General features: G+C 44.5%; 1 protein-coding gene across 1 annotated transcript in view; it reads right to left on the reverse strand.

Annotated features, from left to right (window-relative positions):
- Window positions 1-19,065, reverse strand: part of LOC146075913 (uncharacterized) — a 105,913-nt gene that overhangs the window by 59,854 nt on the left and 26,994 nt on the right. The window lies entirely within an intron of this gene.

Here is a 19,065-nt window from a genome sequence, read left to right on the forward strand (position 1 = left end):
TTTGCAAATACAAGTTAAAAAAAATTGACTATCTATACACGCTCAACTTCTCCACTGCACTGTATCCCATCACTGTCTGAATACATTGGGTATTCCACACGCTAATAAGACTAGCAGCACCTCTACATTACGGCAATTGCTGATATCAGACCGCTGTGCAGTCTCTGTCCCCACCGGCTGACACACATAACAGAGCCTGCTCAGCAACTTCTCCCTTCATACTTAACCAAAATCGAGTAATTAGGTACCATCTTAAAGATTTAGTTCTCTGCTGAACGCTTCAGCATCTCCCATTGTGTAGGCCCCTTAAGGTGGTAGTTTTGCTTGGCTACTCCAAATGGCTACAAATGAACCAGTTCTTCCTACTACATCTGCTGTTGGATCATTGTAGCAACAAGAATAGTAATAATTTGAAGAACAGTAACACTGTTTCATATTGGCAAATGTGGCAAGATTTCTGCACAATTGCTTTTATGTATGTAACAACTTAAAACCTAATACTAATTGGTTCTGTTCTACGCAAATGATTGGTGCTGAAAAGTAATGCATTAATACATGAAGCAGCACTTAATTACTGTCAGTGACTGCACTGGCAAAAACTGAGAAGGTTGATTTCAACCCTTAGCGATATTATAAAACACTGAGATTTATAAACATATGGTTTATTATTTTTCCTTCTCTATGCCTACTACTTCATAGTGTAGTCGGGAGCTGACACACTCAAGAACGCACCCTGCACTGCTTTTTAGTATCAGGGTCGACTGAAACTAATCGCCAGCACTAAAGACTCGCTATCTTTACTATCTTTCCAGTCATAGCCCTGGAACTCTCCACTCTCTCATTCCCCATCCACTGCTTGATGACAAGAGGGGTGAACAGCAGAAGTTATACAGTTACGGGCTGACCCTCTATATTTTCCAGCGACCTTCGCAATAATGTACTAATATAACGGTATACACATGGATATTGTTCCGTATAATTAGCACATTCAAGGGTGGATTCGGTCGCCTAGAAATTAAGTGGAGACCTGTAAACCGTCATCAGAACTAAATTAATAAGATATTACAGCAAATCGATGACCCATGATTTAACCCTACGCGTTTCGTCCACTTGGGACTTCCTCAGGGGTAATACACCAGGATCTATGGGGTCTTTATACCTTGATACAATACATATATGTTGAAGTGCACTCTTTAGGAGTTATTAAGGAGGGTGTGGTCACCATTGTAAATCGGACGACCCTGTGATGTTCCACTTAATAAAAATGCAGCGATATCAAGATCAAAGAGTGAAATAACACACCTCTCCAACTGATGTCTTTATCAGCTATACAGTTGATTCAGAATCAACTATCCACAGTCACGATCAGCATGGAGAGAGAACTCTCCTGGTGTATTACCCCTGAGGAAGTCCCAAGTGGACGAAACGCGTAGGGTTTCTCGCATGATCAAACTACACCTATGATTGGAGTTATTATGAATTACAATGATCCACCAACAATCTCTGTAAATGACCACTAACAAATGCAAATCGCTGCCTAAACCAAATATTAACAGATTCAACAGGCTAAAAATGCGTGCGTTCCACCTGACCGGTGGAATTCACATGCAACTTCCGGTCAGACGGCTATACATGTTTTCAGCGCCATAGAGCGCATTTTTAGCCTGTTGAATCTGTTAATATTTGGTTTAGGCAGCGATTTGCATGCTAGCTCCTTGGGGGGTGATAAATAGTGCTTTAACCCGGCAATTTAGTTTATGTAATAGATGATGATGTGTAACCAGGAAGTGATTACATCACTTTAGGGTCTTAGGTATATAAACTAGCCCGGTGAGGCTATACAGCTGTGTCCTGTCTGAGGATGGATACCAGGCTGCCTGTCTGAACATGATACCAGTTGTATTTACCGTACAGTTTCCTGATGACGATCTATACTAGATCGAAATGTTACGTCACGTCGGATGTACCCTTGTATCGACAATACATTTTGCTGTTGAATAAGACCTTGGCGAGTGCCCATTTTATCTACAATTGTACCCTTTGATGTTCATTCATCTGTTGGAGCAGAAAGCTTGAACAATTGAGTGCGGACTCTGTCATATATATATATATATAGATATATATATATATATCTATATATATATATATCTCATATCAGTCAGTCAGACCAACATTTGCTTTTTGGATGTGGATGTTAGCATCGTGGATGGACAGCTCCACACATCCATTTATAAAAAGCCAACGGACATTAACTCTGTCTTACGAGCCGAGAGCTTCCACCCCAACTCACTAAAACGTGGACTTCCGTACTCTCAATTATTGAGAGTTGTACGAATTACTTCAGACAGGTCGAAATTGATGCCTGCCTTACAAAAAATGGGCACAGAATTCTTACAAAGAGGATATGATGCTAAAGAAGTTGAGGAGTCCATCCAGAAATGCTATAATCTAGATCGGGATACCGTGCTGAATCAGCCTAAACGCGATACCTCCATCCAGAGGATGATTTTTCCAACTACCTACTCCATTGCATCTTCAAAATTGAGAGACTCAGTTTTTTCACATTGGCACATATTGGCATCAGACCCAGTAATGGGTCAATTTTGTGGTGAGAAACCCATGTTTGCGTACAAACGCAGCAGTAATTTGAAAGACCAGATTACTTTTTCGGATGTAAGCCCTGCACCTAAAGCATCGTGGTTACAATGCCGTGATGTAGCCTTCAAATGCGGATCATGTGTGAATTGCCCTTTTTTCATGACAGGAAACGTCTTTGTCCATCCATCTACAGGTCAAAAGATCAAGTTGCATCAACACATGACGTGTGATAGCAAATATATAGTGTAAACCATTGTTTGTCCCTGTCATTTCCTATATATAGGAAAAACAATTTGAATGTTAAAGGAGCGTATCAACATGCACAGATCATCCATTAAGAAAGCCATGACAGTCCGTGACCTTACAACACCTCCAGTGGCCAGACATTTTTATGAAGCAGGTCATACAATTAAAGATTTCAAATTTATGCCATTATTCCAAGTGAAGGCGCCCAAAAGAGGCGGTGATAGACATCTCAGTTTATTACGGAAGGAGACGGAGTTTATTTATAATCTGAATTCATTGACACCCTTTGGTTTAAATGAAGAGATTAACTTCAATGTTTTTCTCTAGTCTGATTGCTGGCATGGATTTATTATGTTATGTTTCCAATAATGTACCTGATATTTACAATTGTATCTTTATCTTGGATACTATTCTTTCTGATTGATGGGTCCCTTTAAGCTACTCTGCTTATTTTGGTGATTGCCCCCAAAATCATGCTTCCCTTCTACTACTTTATATTTGCTTTCACTGTATTGTATATATTCCTTTGATCCTATGGTGACGGAGACACTATTGCACTTTAATAGGTATTTTTTCTATTTTGGAGTAAGGGGATGCCAGTCAATTATCGCAGTGAATGTGCATTCCACCCAGTCCGTGCACTGATTACCGTACTTATGTCCGCTGCTGAATAACATTACATTACCATGGTTACGTATGTAGCTAATATGGCCGTGCGTTCCAGGGGACGGCTTAGAAGCCGGAAGCCGCGATATGGAGCGCATTCAACGGTGAGCACAGGGCCAGTCACGCCGATGGCGGACGACGCGCTGTGACGTCACCGACTTTGACGCCGGCGGCATTCCCATAGCACTGCCGCTACACTTACACCTCACGGGGCGTGATTTAAGTCGGAACCGGAAGTGGTGATGCGTGTCACCTGCGGTCCACACGCTGTGAGGAAATGCATGTAGACTTGACGGAATCTTGCAGGACAGGTGAGTGTGATTCCTCTGATTTTGGCGGTACCCTCTTGCTCTATTTAAGGCACTATTGGGCCAGTTAGCATTGTACCCTTGAAGAAGGTGGAGCACCCACCGAAACAGGCTGTCGGGTATCAGGGCTTTTTGGCTGGTCGCAGGTCTCCTGGATGGAGCTACACTAGATAAGTTACACCTGGACCCTTTTGTATACGTTGTCTGCCTATATGATGCCATGTGTCTATACATTTTCACTTGCATTTGATGCTGAATATACTATTTTAAAATTTACTCAGCTGGTGTGCGGATTTCATTTGTTTTACCTGAGGGTAAAATTATATATATATAGATATATATATATATATATATATATATATATATATATATATATCTATATATATATATATCTATATATAGATATATATCTATATATATATAGAAATGGAAACAACGGGCGCTTCATAGTGCAGATGGTTTTGTTAAAAATAGATCTTTTTTATTGACAAACGGACAACAGGTAAGAAATAAATAACATTACCAAAGTAGGCGGTCTCAGATTACCGCAATAGTTTGAGCATATGAAAAACCCAGTAACGCTCGGCGTCTGGCACACAGGAGAGGTTACACTCCTTACGACTCCGGCTGGTCTGATCCGACGCTGAGCCACGCCCCTACGCGTTTCGTCACGTGGACTTCGTCAGAGGGCCCTCTGACGAAGTCCACGTGACGAAACGCGTAGGGGCGTGGCTCAGACCAGCCGGAGTCGTAAGGAGTGTAACCTCTCCTGTGTGCCAGACGCCGAGCGTTACTGGGTTTTTCATATGCTCAAACTATTGCGGTAATCTGAGACCGCCTACTTTGGTAATGTTATTTATTTCTTACCTGTTGTCCGTTTGTCAATAAAAAAGATCTATTTTTAACAAAACCATCTGCACTATGAAGCGCCCGTTGTTTCCATTTCTATAGACCAATTTACCTGGTGGATACAGGTGCCCCGAGGGGTTGTAACGGAGCGGCTGGGTCATCATTACCTAAGTGCAACAATCAAAACACCTGAAATCGGTGGATTGGGACTCTGGGACTTGTAGTTCCACGGACATTTCTCCTCATTTCTTCAAGTATCAATATTTGACTTTCTTGCGCTCAATCAAGTTTGTTTGGTTATATATATATATACACACACACACATACACACACACACACAGGTCCAAAGAAAGAGGCACTCCGGTAATGATATTCAAAAGCGGTTGTATTGATAGCGCCAAGTGCTTTCGGGGATGAAAGCCCCTTCCTCAGGGCACAACATACAACCGCTTTTGAATATCATTACCGGAGTGCCTCTTTCTTTGGACCTGTATGTTATATTGCAGAGTGCACCTGGACTTGGCCCATTGAAACGAGTGCCGACCAGCAGTGGAGATTATATATATATATATATATATATATATATATATATATATATATATATATATATATATATATATATATATATATATATATATATATATATATATATATATATATATATATATATATATATATATATATATATATATATATATATATATATATATATAGTGTGAGTCAAGAAGATGGCCGGCACTCCATATGGCATAGACTAGAAAGACCGGGTGCCCTCCCAGGAGAGGGGGGTCAGACTCGCTCATATATACAGATACACAGGCGGGTGGCACTCCAGAAATAAATACAGCAGTCCAGGGTAGTGGTGATATAACATTTCAAATGTTGTTACAACATTTTTCATGTGATATTAGATATCACATGATTGGTTGTATGAGGGTCATCTTTTACTACTATCTCCTTATATAAATAATCTTTCACAAAAAATTATACTTACTGCTGTTTAAGTTAGGAGCAAACAGTGATATTTAGCAGTGTAACTTTTGTTATGGTAGTAGCTTTATTTTAATGAATATCTTTAATAAAAATTATGTCTTAACAAACAAGTCATAGTAGAAACAATTTGGAACATAAGAGTGCCCCCAAATAGTTCTTTTTTTTCTTTTTCTTGGTTCTCCTGAACATAAAATCATACAATGATCCTACTACAAACCAACAACCTCGCTATAAAATTATTTGTATTTTATTTGCATCTAAAATTTTCACCCGGGCCATCCAGTTGTTTTTATATTTGCGTATGCTGTCAAAGTGCTGGGACTATTTGCAGTCAGATGAACAGCATGGAGCCCTCTACCCTCCTACAGCAGATACCAATATGTATATAATACACATGGCCTATTTAATGTTTCTATTATTGTATAAACCTCATGCATAAACGATGTATCTGTCCAATCTGTCTGCTGGGAACAAAAAACCTGGAAAAGTATGGAAGAAAATGACAATTAAAAATTTTCTCCCAGATTTGACAGATAAATCTGCGTGTGTATGCCCAGGTTAATACAGGCTACCTATCCTGTACCACAGTAGCAAGAAGAATAGGCTGGTCTGGTCACTCTGGGCCTTATTTTGGTTCATTCTTTCTGACAAAATCCTTCTTAGATGGACAAACCATGTGCACTGCAGGGGGGGCAGATGTAACATGTGCAGAGAGAATTAGATTTGGGTGAGTAATTTTGTTTCTGTGCAGGGAAAATAATGACTGCTTTATTTACAACTTATTTACAACTTCTTTAGCATCATATCCTCTTTTACACTGCAAAATAGATCTCACTTTGAAGTAAAACCCCACCCAAATCTAATTCTCTCTGCACAAGTAACACCTGCCCCACCTGCAGTGCACATGGTTTTGCCCATCTAAGAAGGATTTTGTCAAAAAGAATGAACCAAAATAAGGCCCTCTGCACAGGGTGTTGGTATTTGTTAGGAATGTCACTGCAATGGTATGGTCCAAGCGCCAATTCCAATGCATTTCACTGCTTACAGCTTTTTTAAGGTGTCTTGAAAAGCTGCTGGAAGCAGAGAAACGAGTCGGTCACTGGCGATTGGACCATACTTTTGCTGTGACATTCCTAACAACTACCAACACCCTCTGCAGAGTGACCCGACCAGCCTGTTCTTCCTGCTACCTTGTTTGGGATTCAGTATTGAATCCCGGCAGTCGGGATCCCGGCGTTCAGAATCCCAACAGCCAAAATCCCGACAAGGGGGGGACGTGGATCGCCCCCCCCCTTGCGGGCCCGGTGCCTCGCTACACTCGGCACACTAATTTATTCTCCCTCCAGGGGTGTCGTGGACACCCCAGGAGGGAGAATGTGTCGGGATTTCGGCGTCGGGATTCTGAATGCCGGGATCCCGACTGCATCCCCCTTGTTTGTACACCAGACTCCACCATTAACAGCATCACATCATTGTGGAGGAATGGCACCACCCAGACCTAAACGGGCAACCTACATCATTGCCAAATTGGGGGAGGAACACCAGTGTGTTCTACTACAAATATATAAGGAGTACCCACCTCAATGATTAATACATTAATCATTAATTTAATACAATTATGTAGGAATGACAGTCACCAGTTCTTATGTAACATGGAGTTGGAATCCACCTGATAATCATTTTGCCTTTGAAACAGTGAGGCATTCACATATTTTTTTGTGCCTATTGTACTATATTGTAGTTTTATAGTACATACATTTGTGTATACGTTTTCATGAAAGAGTGAAGTTTTTAAATTGTGTAATAAAAGTTATATCTTAAGTCACATAATTTTTCATCTTTTCACTATCAATACTTAAGTGTGCCCCAAAACCCTTTTGTGTTCCTCCTCTGTCTATTGCGGACATACCCTGTTTTTCAGTCAACTTGCTGAACTAATTTTGGAGCACCACCAACCTAGTACCGCCATAGATTATCTAGTCAACACAGTCTTATGTTGGTGTACTAAAGATTACCTTAATATATTAAAACTCTTTACTACATATGCCAGTCACAATCCTGCCCTATATTATACAACTGTTTGTACTGCTACACAGGAACCACATCTGGCCAGTAAGGAGACCAGAGGACAAGCAGGAGAGGAAGACAGATCAACTAACCCATAAGTGGTGTGATGGCGGAGAGCACCTTCTGATATATGGAGTACAGGCTGCATATCTATAATTGAGCAATATAGGCTGTATGTATTTATTTACATGACACATTATTTATGACACATAAGCTGACCCTTTGGATTCATAGAAAAGGATTTACCTGCAAGTACCATAATCCTATTTTCTCTTTAATCCAGCAGGGGCCACTAAAGTACTTTAAACTAGGGAGGATCCAAAGTTATCCCCATGGGAGGGACATCTCTGAGAATCCTGCAGAACTAGATGGTCATATTGATCTAAGTAGTAAAAGTAACAAATTTACAGAACTTTACAAACATGGGGACTGAAGACAAGACACTTCCGCCAAAGCTGTAAAGTGGATGGCACCACCTGCGACACGTCAATCGATCATGTGGAATAAGCATATATAGAAAGAGGGGGCTGTGAATAGGCATTACTGTATGCTTGCTGAATGATAAGTCAAATCCCCTTGTCAAAATTAAATGTGAAGGTGGCCAACCACGACATAGAGCATCAGAAAGTATGAAGAGACAAATCAGTCACTTAAAACAATACCACGCGGTCACAGAAATCTTCAAATGCACGGAAAACATCTAGCGCAGAAGTACCTGAAGTATCGTGTAATGAAGGAACCAACGTATCAAAAGGTTGGCCTGATCATCTTGAAAGATCAAAGAAGGGGATGAGCTCCCAGCTCAAGACCCTATCAAGCTAGGAGCATCATTCATTTATATGAGAGGTACAGATGGAGCGCCGCTCGTTCTTGCAGGGGCTGGCACTTCCATCAACCCCACCAGCTGTCACCAGGGGGTGCGCGTACTCCGTGGAGACTGAGCTCCCCACCTCTATTGCCAGTCCCCACCGCCACCCTGACCCCCCTAACCCTAAAGCTCAGATGGGCAGGGTCCATCCACCCAGCCGCCGAGAGACTGGGATGCACATGCGCGTGAGACGCAGGCGTGTCTCATTCTGATGGAGTCCCTCTCTGCCGGCTCACGCCAGTGGAGACGTTGAGAGCCAAGTAAGAAAGAGAGGGGCTCCATCTTTATTTGAAGTTAACCTCTTCCTTGGTTAAAAAGTTAGACTGTAAAAATGACAAAAAACAGGATAAAAGGATACAAGGAACAGCAGGAAGGACTAAGGCGTGACTTGAACAACACCTGTTAGAAAAGTTTTTAAAACCGCTATGAATCAATCATTGCAAAAAAAATGGAGAAGGCTGAGATCTGGACCTTCAGTGATCCCAGTCTGGGGCCCACATCTAAACCTGCCTACAGGAAAAGTAAAAGGTGCGGTAGACAAAAGGTGAGAAAGAAAAAGCCTTAACATCATGCCCCATAGGATCTTCAAATCTGATGGTAATGTGCAGAAAAAAATTGATTTTCTATGCAACATGGTAGGAATGAGTCTGGAATACTCTAACTTTCCGGACAACGGTCTCCACAACTACCTGGGCTATCGAAGCTGGAAAATTGATGGGTGAACTGACCCTATGTCTGGAGGTGTGGGTAGATGCCATTGGTCATCCACTAGAAGAAGGTGCAGATTTTAGAACTAGCATCTCCATGGCCAATGTGGAGCCACATTTATTGATGTTCTATATTCTTGCTTTAGCCAATTGAGGACCCGATCAAGGAGTGGAAGGGAAGGAAAGAGATACACCATCAGAACTTCCAAAGGATTGCAAGAGTGTTCACCGCAATTGCTGCAGGGATCCCTGGTGTGGGACACAAAACTTGGTAGCTGACGATTGTGTCTTGATGGCATGAAATCTACCTGAGGTCTTCTCCAGCGACAGAGTTTTAAAAAAGATTTGATGTAGAGCTTTTTCCCCATGATGAAGGTTCTGGTTCACCCCGGGGATGAACACTGCAGATAGAATGACATTTTGACATTCAGTTCATTAAAGTATTCAGGAGATCTTTTTTATGGCTTGGCGGCTGCATGTGCTTGGTTGCTGTTGATATACATAACCGCTGTCGCATTGTCAGAGCAGAACATGACTGTATAATCCCTTAACCTGTCTTGCGCCTTTAGCTCCAGTACATTTATTGTCAGTAAGCCGTCTAAGAATGCCAAACCGCCATGAAGTCGAAGGTCCCGGACCACCGTGCCTCAACCGCTCAAATTGTCATCCATGGTCCAGACTCTAAACCCATAATGCAAATCTTCTGCATTAAAGTAGATGTCTGGATTGGGTCCACCACAGGGGACACGCTCAGTTCCTAGAGGAAAGACGTACCAATTGACAGAGGAAGAAAAAGGAACCAGACCATTAAGATAGTAGACCCAGCTGGAATGGTCTGGAATGAGAACATCCCAGTTCAAGCGCCAGAAGAGCTGCAACTATCATTCCCAACAAACAGATGCACAGATGTATGGATACCGTGTTGGTCTGAGAACATGTCTGACTGATTGTTCAACATATTCTACCTTGTCCTCTGCAAGGAAGACCCCTCAATTTTGTGTCCAGACCAAGACCCAGAAAATGGATGTCTCATCAGAAGGGAGAGTAGATTTTGTAATCTTCCCCTTCCATCCATGTCCAATCATCGTCTGGTTCGATATGAAGGCATGATCGAGAAGGAGTGCACGGGAAAGTGCATAGATAATATCTGCTTGAATTCCCATCAGGACGGTCTTGCAATCTGGTGGGACTGCTATGCTATGGAATCCTATCCTTATGTATCCCTCCTATTAACCCCCTAGATTGTAAGCTTATGAGCAGGACCCTCCTACATCCTATGTCGGTTTGTTCTTACCCAGTTTGTTTCCAATTGTAAAGAACAACGGAAATTACTGCACTAAATAAGAAACTGTAAATAAATATTAATATATAAGAAGGCTGTCCAAAAAACTATGATGATCCTTGACTTCTCAGTAGCACAAATTATCACCGTTAGTACAATGGTTTTCAGTTCCCAGAGGCTTCACCATACAAAAGGCAGGGCCCGAATTGGAAATGATCCTGACCAACTGCAAAGCGTAGGTAAGCTCGGGTTAGGTTCCCATATGGGAATGTGAAGATAAGTTTCCTTGATATCCAAGGACATCCTGTATTCTTCTGGATTTAGAGAGTCTATTACCAAATGAATAGTCTTCATCTGAACTGTATCCTGTGGGCGTATGCGCCCTTTGCCAAGTTTGGTGTATACTAAACACCCTCTGCCACAGCCTCAAAAGGACTGATGAGGCCGAAAAGATAAAAAAAATATGGTAGATCTGCTGCCAGTGGCCTGAGATATCCACTTATCTAGCTCAAGACATAGGCTCTTGTGGAGAGGAACAGCGTAATCTGTGCAGCAGGGAAACAAGTTATACCCAGATTTATTTGAACAAGCCCGTACCTAGGCACAGCTGAGGCTTTCCCCTCCCCCCTCTCTTCAATCACTGTTCACTGCAGTAAAAATCTGCACGCCCTGCAGCCAGTGTAGCTGCAGGACACACTGGGCCATACAACAGAAGCCCTTACTGTTTTTGCTTATCATACACTTGCGAGATATTGCATGCAGTCCTTCGATTTCAACCACATCTGTTTGATAAATCGAATTATTGTATACATTTTTAATGAACCATTCGACACAATGCGTGGGCCTGCCCTCGAATGTTGCACTGATACAGTATGTGCTGCACATAATATCTATTGAATTGCAGGAGCGATCGCATATGGTTTTTAACCACATGCGATCAATGGAATGGGTAGCGGCCACGCGGATAACCTGACTCTGATGGACAATGAAGATGGCCAGGGCAGACCAGTAGCTCCCAAATCCCTTCTCCCAGCATTGGCAGAATATGCCATTCATGCGTCAGGTCGAATTGAGAGTGATATGACCATTAAGAACAAGGTGGGTTGGAGACTACCATGAGTTGGTTTGAGGTTTTGCCTCTGGTTTTGTATAGAATTCACACCACTCCAAAGCAGCCTCTCAACCTGTCCCCTTATGAGATAATTTTCTGGAAAACTGCCTAATCTAAGTCCAGCAGCAGACTTGTCACTCTAACATGATCTAACTAAAGACTGTTATATAATTTTCACAGTATCTCAAGACATTGCAAAAGAAGCATGGAAGGCTCATGAAGGTGACTGCCAGAGAGACCTTGTCAGGGGGCACAGCCTGCAGACTATGTGATGGTGAGAAATTTCATATGTTCTGGTTGTCTTGCAGATCAGTGCCAAGGCCCGTTCCAAGTTCTGTTTACAGCCTTGAGGTCCCTAAATCTTAAAAGCTTGTCTCGCTGCAAGGTTTGCAACCTGGTAGCAAAATCAGTTGAAGAAAAAGAAAATACTGACACAGATATAAATTGTGACAATGACTTAACTTTAACAAACTTATTTTATAATAGGTTTGTTCCAGGACACAGTTCAGACCAAGATGTGGTGCACAAAATCGGGAGGCATCCATAGTGGTGTCCCTGCAAGTTCTTTACTAATTGATAGATTATTTTGTTGTACTCTTTAAATTTTTATAGCAATGGAGGGTTACCAGGTGGTGGTGGCTGACAAGAACGATGTGGATAGTTATCCCAGAGGTATTGGCCGAGTCATGGCGGTGGATTTCACTCCTGCTTTGGAACCCAAAAGTATGGGCAATAGTTTGTTAACAATCTTAGCAGACACTCAGATATTTGACTACTATTACTCCTAGGTATGAGTATGCATCAGAGGATGGTCAAAACACAGAGGTAAAGATTCTTGATGGGATGCAGTCAAAATCCCGACGGCCAAAATACTAACAACCGTTGACCGACGGTCAAAATACCGACATGGTCAAAATCCCGGCATATAGAATGTAGACAGGTGAAAAAGTCATGACTTTCGGTCGACATGGGTATTTTCACTGTTTTTTGACCCGACATGTGCCGACAGGCGGTATTTCATGCCCCACCATCCACTAGGGCATGGTGGGATAATAAAATAGTGGCGAGCGCAGCATAGCGAGCAAAGCTAGCGATGCAAGGGGCTGCGGTTGACTTCCAACTGTGTCCATGTCGACTGTGTCGACATTCAGATAAAAAAGTGTAAAAACCCATGTCGACCTCGCGACCTGTCGACTGAAATTCATGTCGATTTTTTCACCTGTCTACATTGTATATGTCGGTATTTTGACCTTATCGGGATTTTTAATATCGGTATTTTGAATACATTAACTCAGTACAAACGCCTGAACATTTTATATGCACAACTTCAAAAATTTATTTTCAACCATTATAACATGAATCATCATGAACACTGGCATACTTACTAAGCGTAAGGGAGGGATCGCTGTGTCAGCAGGACCATATCAGAGAAAGGGATTCGTACGGTAAGTTCTTACAAAAATCCCTTTTTCTCTTTCAATGGTCCTGGTAACACAGCTCACATTGGGACGTTCAAGAGCCGGTCCTTTGGGAGGGTACACTCAGGTCTGCAGCTCTCATCATTGCTCGCCCGGATGATGCGTCCTCATGGAACCTGTAGAATTTGGCAAAAGTGTGAACAGATGACCAAGTGGCAGCCCTGCATACTTGCTCAGCTGTAGCCCCATGGCGAACCGCCCAAGAGGTGGTGACAGACCTGGTAGTATGGGCGTTAATCCTGGCCGGAACAGGCCTACCAACCTTGTTATAGGCAAATGCAATGACTGAACGCAACTACCTAGCAATTGTCTGCTTAGAAGTAGGCCAACCAATCTTGTGCACATCATACAAGACTAATAAGGTATCTGTCTTCCTGAAACCTTTTACCCTGTCCACATAAATGCGCAAGGCGTGCACTACATCCAAATTCCGCAATTTGTCCCGTTTCCTAGAACCCTCTGGGGGTAGAAACACAGGCAGAACTATCTCCTGGTTCAAATGGAAAGCAGAAACTACTTTTGGCAAAAATTGTGGAACTGTTCGAAGAATAGCCCTATCGTCATGAAAAAAAAAAGGAAGGGAGGCTTACAAGACAATGCTCCCAACTCCAAAACCCTCTTTGCAGAGGAAACAGCCAATAAGAACACTAATATCCATGTTATAAACTTAAGGTCAGCCGACCTTAATGGCTCAAAAGGCGGCATTTGAAGACACTCCAGCACCAGAGACAAATCCCAGGGTGCCACTGATTGCTTGTATGGTGGTTTCAACCTGGAAACTCCTTGAAGGAACCTCCAGAAGAATCGCTATCTTCTTCTGAAAATATATTGACAGAGCTGATATCTGTACTTTGAGCGATTGAAGACTGAGGGCAGAAGAAAATCCATCCTGCAGGAATTCAAGCAATTTGAAAAGGCGGAATCTGGACATATGAGATTTCTGTCTCTCACACCACCTAATATAGACTCTATAGTAGTTGGCAGAAGATACCGACTTTCTGGCCTTGATCATAGTATTCACCACAGCCTCTGAGAAACCTTTGCTTTTCAAGATGGCAGTTTCAATAGCCAAGCCGTCAAATTTAGCAGAGCTAAATCCAGATGAAGGAACGGTCCTTGGCTTAGCAGATTTGGCATTTGAGGCAGGCGCCACAAATCCACTGACAGTCTCCGAACACTCGAGTACCAGGACCTCCTTGGCTAATCTGGAGCTATCAGAATCACTGGAATTCCTTGGGACTTGATTCTCTTCGGAACTCTTGCAAGCATTGGAAACGGCGTGAAAATATACGCTAGACTCCCCACCGCCTCTGCTAAGGGATCCCTTGTCCCGACATAAAACCTGGGCACTTGATGGTTGAACCTGGACACCATAAGGTCCACCTCCGGGGTCCCCCAACGCACGGTAATCTGCTGGAATATCTGTGGGTTCAGACTCCATTCCCCTTTGAACAGTTCCCCCCTGCTCAGGAAATCGGCCTCGACGTTCTTCACCCCGGGGATATCGCCTATAACGCCGGAACTTTTTGCTCCGCCCACAAGAAGATCCGGGAGACCTCCCACATGGTGAGGCTGCTGCGTGTGCCCCCCTGATGATTCAGGTACGCCACAGCCGTGGCATTGTCCGAGTGAATCCGCAAGGGAAGACCCTGCAGTCTGTCTTCTGCCAGAGATGGCGCCCGCAGTTCCAGAATGTTTATCGGTAAGACTGACTCCTCCGTAGTCCACAGGCCCTGAAGCCTCAAGTCCAGGACTACTCCTCCACAGCCCCTGAGACTGGTGTCGGTAGTGACTACCAACCAGTCCCAAGACTGCAGAGACCGACCCCACTGAAGGGAATCCACCTCTGTCCACCATTTCAGGGAAGACCAGGTTTCTAGAGTCAGTTCTATCCTCTCTGACTTCATGCTCTGTGTGTTCCCCGACCAAGATGTCAGAATGTTCCATTGGAAGACCCGGGAATGGAACCTGGCAAACTGTAGCGTCTCGAAAGTCGCCACCATTTTGCCCAGCAACTTTAAACACCTCCAGACCGAGGGATTGGGTGACCCCAGAATCTCCCGTACAAGAAGGGAAATGTCCTTGGCCTTTGTCTCCGGCAGGAATACCCGATGCAAATGGGTATCCAGGATCACCCCCAAGAATTGGATCCTCTGATGGCACAAGTTGAGACTTTTGTAAATTTAAAAGCCAACCGTGAATCCGCAAAAACGGAATAGCTTCCTCTAGATGTTTCTGCAAGGTCTCCACCGAATCTGCTTTGAACAGCAAGTTGTCTAGATAAGATATCACAATGATAACCCTCAATCGGAGGGCGGCGACATCACTGACATGATCTTGGTGAATACCCTTGGAGCTGTGGCCAGTCCAAAGGGCAACGCCTGGAATTGAAAATGCCGGTCTCCTATTGCAAACCTCAGAAGAGCTTGGTGCTCCGGGTGAATAGGAACATGCAGATATGCGTCCTGGAATCCATGGACGCCAAAAATTCTCCCTGGTCCAGGCTGAGAAGCACAGACCTCAGAGATTCCATCTTGAAATGGTCTACCCACAGATGGAGATTTAAAGACTTTAAGTTTAAAATCGGTCTGAAGGTACCGTCCGGCTTGGGCACTAGAAACAGAGTGGAATAAAAGCTTTTCTTCCATTCTGCCGGAGGAACCGGAATCACCACTCCTTTTTCTAAAAGGGACTGTGCCGCCCCCAAAAGAGCAGATCGGAACAGAGACTCCTTTGGCAGTGGTGTGGGTAGAAATCTTCTCAGAGGAAGACCTTTGAAAAGAATCTTGTATCCCTGGGATACAATGTCCAACACCCAAGGATCCCGATCCAACAATGCCCAAGTTTCCCGGAACCATAGCAGACGACCCCCCACTTTGATCACAGACGGGGGACTCCCCAGGCAGTCATGTCGAGGGCTTCTCATCACCTTTGGTGCTCGGCTTCTTGTGAAAAGAACCGAATTTAGACTTTGGGGCCTTACCCTTCAATTACTGGAATTTCCCCCTGAAAGATTGTCCTCGAAAGGACGCACCCCCTCTAGGGGAGGGCCGAAAGGAAGGCCGATAAGCTGAAAACCTGGAAGCTTGTTTAGCTGCGGGATTTGGCAGAAAAGTACTTTTGCCTCCCGTGGCCTGTTTAATAATCTCCTCAAGCTCAGATCCAAATAACAACTTTCCCTTAAAGACCAACGCCTCTAAGGCCTTTTTTGATTCATTATCCGCCTCCCAGGCCTTGAGCCACAGGACTCTCCTGGCATTGACAGACAGAGTGGATACTCTAGAAGCCATCTTAAGAGCTTCTTCCTCTGCCTCAAGCACATATTCAGCAGCTGCCTTCAACTTTTCAGCCAGCAGTAACACACCTGGATCAGCGTGCAAAATAGTACACAAATTGCTAGCCCAAACAATCATAGCCTTAGAGACCCAGGCTGACGCGATAAGGGGCCGCAGAGTAAACCCCACCCCCTCAAATATGGCCTTGAGGTTTCCTTCAAGTTTCTTGTCCACGGGGTCCATAAAAGCCGCACCCCCTTGGACTAGTAGCACAGTAGCTTTTGAAAACCGTGCCACAGAAGCATCCACAACAGGCACTTTTCTCCCAGAGGTCTCATATGCCTCAGGCATGGGATAGAGACTCAAAAACCTCAGGCATCTGAAGCCTCTTATCGGGCGTTTTCCAAGCCCCTTCCCAAATATCCTGTAAACCTTCATCTGCAGGGAAGGTAACAGCCTCTCTACACTGCAGTTTAAACACCACTGTGACAGGAGTCTTGTCCTCCTCGGACAAATTTAAAGCCTGCTTAACAGCAGCAATCAAATCCTCCACACCAGGGGCCGAGGCATCCTCAGAATCATCACCCTGATCCCAGGGAATGTCTGACGTGTATTCTCCTTCCTCTCCAGACTCAACAGCAAGCAAAGGTACCGAATAAGACCGTTTAGGGGTCCCCACGGCATCACTATCAAATCTGTCCAGCAAATCATTAAATTTGCTAATCCCCTTCGCAGTGTCCTGCATAACCTGCAAGAGTCCAGGATCTGCTTGGGTCAGAGGCAAGGAGCCTGAAGACTGCTGAGATGACATAGGTTTTGGGGAAGACACCATAACATCACTCTGCCTGTCCAACAGTTGCACTAAGGCATTAACAGACCTGCCCAGTGCACTGGCCCCCGCAGGCTCAGGTTGCTCTACCCTCTGGGGTTAACTGCCCATGGGTCTCGCAAGCAAGGCACAAACCCACTTTGGTTATCTGTTCATGGGCAAATTTGAGTGTACAAACACTACATGCGCTCAATGTAATAAGGGCTCCCTCCCCCACAGCCAGACTGCTGCTCAGACATGATGCCAAGAATTTGACACAGTGCACAATGTAACAGGCGTTATATACAGAGCCAATGTACAACAGCCACTTATCTGTCTGATGCTTCTTCCAAGAAGAGGGGAAAGCGAGGCCCAGGAAATCCAAACACACTGTTAGAATCCAGCCAGTTCAGCTCCGCAGCAAGCGTCCGCCGAATGGCGCCAAACAGAGTGAGGGAAGAGACCAAGTCCCTGCTGCTGTGGGGTTCGTAGCTTTTGGTGCCAACCACCCCCAGACAGCCACTCCCACTATAGGATTTCATAGTTCCCAGTGTCTCCCCCTCGCCTGGGAACCACTTGGAACATGCCTGTACCACGCTGCTGTCCTCTTGGGGAAGGAGCTCAGTGTGGAAGCTCCTCAGAAAATGGCCGCCACCATCATGGAGCTCTGTCCCCCATGATCCCCACCTAGTGTGAAGCCGGTTTCAGAGCGCCCCGGAGCCCAGGCAGTTTCTCAATAGAAACTGTCAGCACCACACAGGGAGACCAGACAGTGTCTCCCCTGTGCACAGTGAGCTGACAGGACGCGCTTCTGTCAGCTCCTGCTGCGCTGTCAGTGTGAGGATTCAATGAGAATCCTCACACTGTGCCTACCTAGCGAAGTGTAAAAGTTAATAGAATAAAAAAAAAACACCTTACGATCTCTAAACCTTCGGCTGCCCCAGCAGCCATTTAGAATAGCACCCACTCCGGTGGGCACCAAACACGAACTGAGGAGACTGGGATGCAGGGGGAGGAGCCTACCCTCTGAAAAGCTTTAGGATAGGTGCCTGGCTCCTATGGACCCTCCTACATCCCAATGTGAGCTGTGTCACCAGGACCATTGAAAGAGAAATGCATTTTTCAATAGGGAAGGCACGTTTTAAATTAGGAATTTGGTAAACCCCACACCAAGCTGGTGTTAGTTAAAGATGGTCACCTTCAGACTGGCAACACATTTATATAAACACCACCGGCCCCATCCTACAGACCCACACCCCCAATTATAACTTACAAGCCTAGGAATAGAAGGGTGTACTACTGGAGAGCCTTGATGTCAGATCCATATCTTTATGAAGTACTAGGCAGTGGTCGAGTGGGAATCTAAAAGTTGGGGGGGGGGATGGAAAATTGAAAGGGCTATAGTGTCCACTGCAGCCTGTACTGTTGCGCATGCCGAAGGTGTCCGCAGCAAAGAAGGGGCATGGCTAATCACAAGGGGAGTGTCCTCAAGAGGCACTGGATGAGACATGGTAAAAGAAGGCATGAGGGGGGTTGCAGGGTGGGAGGAAGTCATATTGGGAAAAGGGACAAAGGAAGGGGGATGCTGGGTAGGAGAGGAACATATTAGGGAGAGGGATCATATGGAGGATTGGGACACTGGGTGGGAGAGGGCTCAGTGTGGGAGAGTTGCACTGGGTGAGAGGACATATTGGCAAGAGGGACAGAGGAATGAGAGGGATGTTAGGTGGGAGGGACAGAGTAAGGGTGGAAGAATATGTGGGTGGAAGCAGAATATATTGGAGCTTAGGACACTGGATGGGAGAGGGC

Source organism: Crinia signifera, chromosome 4, assembly GCF_055691185.1.
Source record: "Crinia signifera chromosome 4, ASM5569118v1, whole genome shotgun sequence".
Taxonomy (NCBI): Eukaryota; Metazoa; Chordata; class Amphibia; order Anura; family Myobatrachidae; genus Crinia; species Crinia signifera.